General features: G+C 50.8%; 1 protein-coding gene across 2 annotated transcripts in view; it reads right to left on the bottom strand.

Annotated features, from left to right (window-relative positions):
• RFTN1 (raftlin, lipid raft linker 1) overlaps positions 1 to 2514 on the bottom strand; it is a 95998-nt gene extending 93484 nt beyond the window's left edge. The window contains exon 1 of one of the 2 annotated variants that reach the window (XM_085226298.1): positions 2343 to 2514. The gene's annotated coding sequence lies outside the window, so the exon portion shown is untranslated. Of the gene's footprint in view, positions 1 to 1832; positions 2154 to 2342 lie in introns of those variants that run through there. The other variant, XM_085226299.1, reaches the window with a different exon arrangement.
• Between the last annotated feature and the right edge of the window lie 3486 nt (positions 2515 to 6000).

Below are 6000 nucleotides of genomic sequence, written 5' to 3' on the forward strand. Positions count from 1 at the left end.
TCACTTTTATGATGTTGTTCACAACGCAGCTCTGCACGCATCGCGTTCTTCCGCTCTGGCCCTGGGCCTGCAGCCCGCAGGCACTGCTCACACACAGGGGCTGCCGCCCACCAGGACACCTTCTGTAGGGAACCACACTGCTTCATGTGTGCCTGTGTGTGCACGTGGGCTGGAGGACGAGCAAATAGAGGCATGAGGCAACACTGTGCTGGCTTTGGGGAGAAGCCTGAGAGCAGCAGGTTAGGGGGAGAACCACGGGCATTCCCAAACCTATGTGCATCACCTCATGATTTTTACCCAGGGAATTTAATATGCAGTGGCATCTCGGTGCCCTTTTTCAATGCAGCAGGAGATTCAAAGAGCAGCACCCACTTCAGGAAAACACTTTTAGGCAAGGTATTTCTATTCAAAGCAAAAAAGAGTTAACAGTCCCAGAAAACAAGCTGGTAACATTTTTCCTGCAGCACGATTCAGTCTGCCTCATGAAGCCACAAGGCCACTGAAATGCCAAAAACTAGGAAACTACTCTCAAAACTTGATGGAACCTAAAGTAACAAATGCTTGCTGCCCAGAAAATTAAAGATTGAACGGACTCGACAGAAGCATGCACAGAATGTCAGGTACGAATGAAGCCTTCCTTTGAAGTTGAGCCCACACTTCTCTGAGCCCACAGCAAACAGAGAGGAAGAACTGAAGCACGCTGCAATGCTCAGAGCGCAGAGTAAAGCGTCAGCAGAACACAGAGCTGCAGAACTGGGAGCCCCACATGTGCAGTCCCAAGGTAGTCAGCCACAAAGCACAGTCCTGCCAAGCTGACGTGGGTAACGAGGAGCACAGAGCCCAGTGTGAAGCTGTGCAGCAGAGAAATGGCAATGCTCACTGGCAGAAAGCCCCTCGTCCAACACAACTAACTTGAGGTTAAGTTAGATTCCTGAAGTAGCTGTTCATTCTGCGATTGCTTCTTTTTCCTTAGGAAAAAAAGAAATTAAATACACAAACGTGACCGCTAGAATTCTGAAAAGAGCGCTACCGCCGTGATTCAATGCCTACAGCTGAAACGGATCGGATTCCTTAAACATAAAAGCAAACGGACAGAGGTCTCTCCTTGTACTGTGGAGATCAGCTGTGCCTTGACAGCATTAGTTATCTTTCTATTAAATCTAACAGCATAATTCATTTTTACGGGAATACAAACAGCAGCGGCGCACGCCCGCCCTGTCAGGTGCGGTCACCTCGGTCACTTCACGTCCCTTCGGGGGGCGCTGGGACGAACTGGAGCGAATCGGCCCTCAGCCGAGGAGGCCAAACGCGGGCAGTCCCGAGCGGCACGTCGCTGCCCCTCGGTTCCCAGGTGCCGCTCACCTCAGGCGGCGGGCACGAAGCGCTCCCCTTTCCCCGCCGCGCGCCCGCCGCACCGGCACGCGGAGGCGATTCGGGCACGCGGCAGCTCGCGGCCAACGCCGCCCCCCCGGGGGACTCCCGGCGCCGCCGCCCGACAGGACGGTGTCGGCACCGCCGCCCCACGAGGCCCAATCGGTGCTCGGCTCCGGACCGGCACGGCCGCCAGCCCCCTCGGAGCTGCGGCTTTATCGTAGAAAGCGGAACCTGCCCCGGGACACGGGAGCGATGTCCCCCCACCCGCCGAAAGCCGCCCGCAGCCCGCTCAGAAGCGGCCGCGCCGGCCGGCCCCGATTCCGCCAAACTTCAGGAGCGGAGGACCGAGAGACGAGCGGAGCCGCGGACCCCTCCGCACCCCTGCCCGACTGCCACCCCAGTCGCCTCCCATTCCCTCCAAGTTTCCCCCGCTGTGCCAGGCGGGTGCGAGGCGGTACCTGAGACAGGCGGCGGGCGAGACGCAGCCCGGCGGTGCTGAAGGATGCCCGGCGGGCGGAGACGGCCGGCCTCGCTGACAGCGCTTCCTCCTCCTCCTCCTGCGCCCGCCCGCTGTGCTCCGGGGCCGCTCCCCCTCGGCGCCGCGCCGCCTAGCAAAAAGTTTGTGCCGCGCGGCACGGGGAGGCGCCTCGCGGGGCCGGGAGCTCCGAGCCGTGCTCCTCTGCCTGGGGCCGCGGCCACTTCCTCTTCCTCCGAGCCGCCGGGCGAGCCCCGCGCCCTGCCGGAGCCGCGGCGAGCCGGGGGCAGCGCCTCCCGCCCGCGCTACCGCCGCGCGCCCCCGCGCCGAGCCCACTGACACGAAGCCGGAGCGCTCCGCCTCCCGGCCAGGGCTGGAAGCCCCTCGTACCCATGCCTGCACCGCGCCCTGCCCCGGGGCTGGCGTCTCCTCCCCCCGCGGGCTCCACCTCGGGGCTTCCAGTCCCGCACCTCCGAGACGGAGCCAGGCTCACCTCCTCAGCCGCTTTTACCAGCCGTAGGGGTAGTTCGGCAGGAACGGACCCCAGGAAGGCTCTGGACACGGCTTTACTGTGTCGGATCTTGGAGAAAGCTCCACAGACACAAACTGCACAACCGCTTTGGGCAGCATCTCCGTCTCAGCTCAGCTGCCCTAGAAGTGAAAAGCCGTATTTGTACCCAGTGCCCGCACCCTCCTGTCAATGCGTCCACCTCCTTTCACCCTCCCCCAGTGAGGCTGGAAGGCCTCCCCCCGCCTTTCCCCAGCCTCCATGCATGCCCGGGCCTTCCTTTCCCAGAGTCAGCACATACACCTGTTGTATGGCAACAAGTCCGTACCTACCCTGGTACTTGAGCCTGGTCAGCAGGCACGCCCAGGAGATGCTATCTACAGCCCCATGAACAAGGAGCAATTGCATATCTTGTCTTTTCCTCTGAAGCCTTGATAAAGACATTAAAAAAAAAAACCAAAAAAACAGCACTGCCCTTGCTGCTGGGCTCGAGGCAGAACAGAGGCCATTAACCGCATTAACCCATTACCCACAACTATCAGGGCCTAACCCCACAGCCAGTTTATTACCCCCCTTTAGTTGGGGGGTACGCTCAGACTACAGGATCCTACACAAAAATAGCACAGGAGCCAGTGCCACCTTAGTAAAGTTGCCATAGCATCCACCACCATTCCCAGTCTACAATCCAGCCATTCAGTCACAGAAGGCAAACAGTTGGAAGGAGAGGATGACACCTTTTACATTCACATATTTCATGCATCTGGGAAGTCTGTCCTAAGAAACTCAATGATTTTTCCTGGGATTGAAATTCTTCTGGGTTTCCCAAAATGTCTTTTTTTTTTTTTTTTAAATGGGTAGAGTATTTGTCTTACTGTAGTTGTTTTTAACATCTTCACTACAAGACACTGAGGCCCTGAAGCAGAAAGGACGACAAAGTTGTGAAGGGACTGCTGTAAAAGTCTTGCAGGGAACTGGGATTGTTTATGCTGGAGAAGAGGAAGTTCAGGAAAGATCTTACAGCTCTCCACAACTGCATGAAAGGAGGCTGCAGTGAGGTGGGAGTCAGCCTCTTCTCCCACGTAGTGAGAAGTAATGGCCTCAATTTGTGTCAGGGGAACAGGTTGCCCTGGAAAGTGATGGAGTCACTGTCCCTGGAGGTGCTCAAGAAATGTGTAGGTATGGTACTGAGGGACATGGTTTCAGTGGTGTGGTGGTGATGAGTTGTCAGTTGGACTTCATGATCTTAGTGGTCTTTTTTAACCTTAATGATTCTGTGATTCAGAAGAAAGAAGAGCAGCTGCTCTCATCCATCATTCAGCTCTTCTCAGCATCCTCACACAGTGCCCAGCTCATCTCACATGAGAGTCTCTGGAGTAATTCCTGTCTTGGCTTTCATTCACTGATGGTAGTTCTCTTCCCTGAGACTTTATTCTCAACACACAGTCCAGCAAAACCAAAGTAAATGGAAAAAAAAAAAAAAAAAAAAAAAAAACACTCCAAGTTCATTAGCCTGAGTTGTGCTCACATTCTGTGACAGCCCTATCCGTTACTCGTTCAGCCTTTTACAGCTAACAGCTGTTGAGGGGAAGAGGAGATTCCACGAACCCTTGTGGATGTCAACACCATCCCTACATGCCTTGGCAACATTTCTAATATCCTTCAATGGTTTTGCCTTTACCATACTAGCTTTTTCAATGAAGTTCTGTCACGTGTTGCCTGTTCAGCCAAGCTTGTCTCCCAATTCAATTAATTGTTTTCCTGACTAAGAGGGATCCACCACTCTTGTATACAGAAAAGATTCTCTTTAAAAGCCTGCTAGCCTTCCAGTGCTTGTTCACCTTTCAGGAAGGCATGGGAGGCAGTTTTAAGAGCTCCTCAAATAGGAGAGCAAAGTTTGGTTTAGGTCCAAGGACTGTTTGCGTCTCACCATTACCCCTCCAGCCATCATGGAGATTAAGTCCTCCATATGAATTCTGTAACCTATACATGTGCTTGTTTTCCTAAAGATTCGACCATCATAACCCTCTGGTCTGTAATTCTACCTAAATGTCACCCTCAGTGGTCTCTCCTTTGATGTCTACCAGTCACACCCAGCCTGTCATCCACCTAAGAGATACACACCAGAAAGGAAAATCATCTGCCTTCATCTTCCCTGTCTTTCCAGAAAAACTTGCACCTATCCTAAGCGTCATCTTTGTGGGCCAAGTCTGGATCTTCGCTCACTGCCTTTATCATACTTCTGGCCTGTTCAGTGACTCCTGAAACACCCCTCATTAACTCTCATCTGCTTGAAACCCTTGTGTACTGCTACACTTCATCCACTTGAGATTCTCCCTACTGCGTAAGTGTGTAAAACAAATTCAATTGCTATTTAAAAATAAATAAGCAAACAGTGCATTAGCATCTCAGCTCCTTTGTAACTACAGGTGCAAACCAGTTCCATATTTAAGCCGATGTTGGTGAGGGATTCAGTGTCTGAAAGTACTCACTCTCTTCAGCTACAAGGGAACATGAACATTACCCAGAGTGGCTTTTGTCTATACTCGAGTCCTCTTAGCGTGCAGCTATCAGCACTGGTTAAACAAGCCAACAGCCAAAAGCATAATATCAAAATAATGGATATGGGGAAATGAAGTTACTTCTTAACCAGTGCTGAACTACAAAGCAAACACCAATAGCACATTGTGTGTGTTAACTTCACCTATCCCCTTTTGCGTTTTTTTCCTCTCTCTCCTCATTCCTTTTAATTATTTGCTCAGTTTTTCCTCTTCCCATGTCCCTCATCATTTTTCCTCCACTCATTAGTTTCTCTGGGTTTCCAACTGTGTGAGAAAGCAGCATGCATTCACACCAGGGTGCCATGTAATTGAGCTGTTTTTCTGATACTACTGTTAAAGCATATGGAGAAGGATTACTCAGTGTGTAAGGAAGAAGTGAAAGTGCAGTTTTCCCTATATTATAAGGATATCAGGTCACAGATGGCTCCAGAACAGACATCCCAGGCACTGAACCTTGCTGACACCACAGGATTTTCTGATTGACACCTCATGGTGTGAATTGAATGGACATCTGACAACATTAGAGACTTCTGATGGCACAAAGTCTCAGACACAGAAAGGGACATAGACACTAAGAAAACAACACTGGATGACCATAGGTTGATGTGAAGTAGCAGTCCTGCACAGACAAAGAATATTTAAAAATCAGTGATTACAATGGGTCACAGTACAGACCCAGACACCACAACCTGTCTCTCTGCTGCCCACTTACCAGACTTAAATACATCTGCAAACTCAGAGCTCAGAGATACAAGGTGTTTTGACACAGATTTCAAGCTGGAATTCCTCCACCCCAGGTTAAACATGCAAACAAGACTTTTTTTTTTTCTTTTTTTCTTTTTTTTTTTCCTCAATGAGGACAATTCTTATTGAAATTGTTTAATAGATTTTTATAGTCAAAATGATGCTCATGTTAAAAATTCCATTACAGAAGCAACAAATAACTAGAACAGGGTATAACTACTGTCACCTATTTTAACTTGTCTATGTTAACAGTAAAATAAAAACAATCTAAGTACTTGATAAAAAGGCACATACATGGGAACATACTATCTAAATTGATGGTGTACACCTAAGCCGTTGTT

The sequence above is a fragment of the Meleagris gallopavo genome, chromosome 6 (assembly GCF_905368555.1).
Source record: "Meleagris gallopavo chromosome 6, MGAL_WU_HG_1.1, whole genome shotgun sequence".
Lineage (NCBI taxonomy): Eukaryota > Metazoa > Chordata > Aves > Galliformes > Phasianidae > Meleagris > Meleagris gallopavo.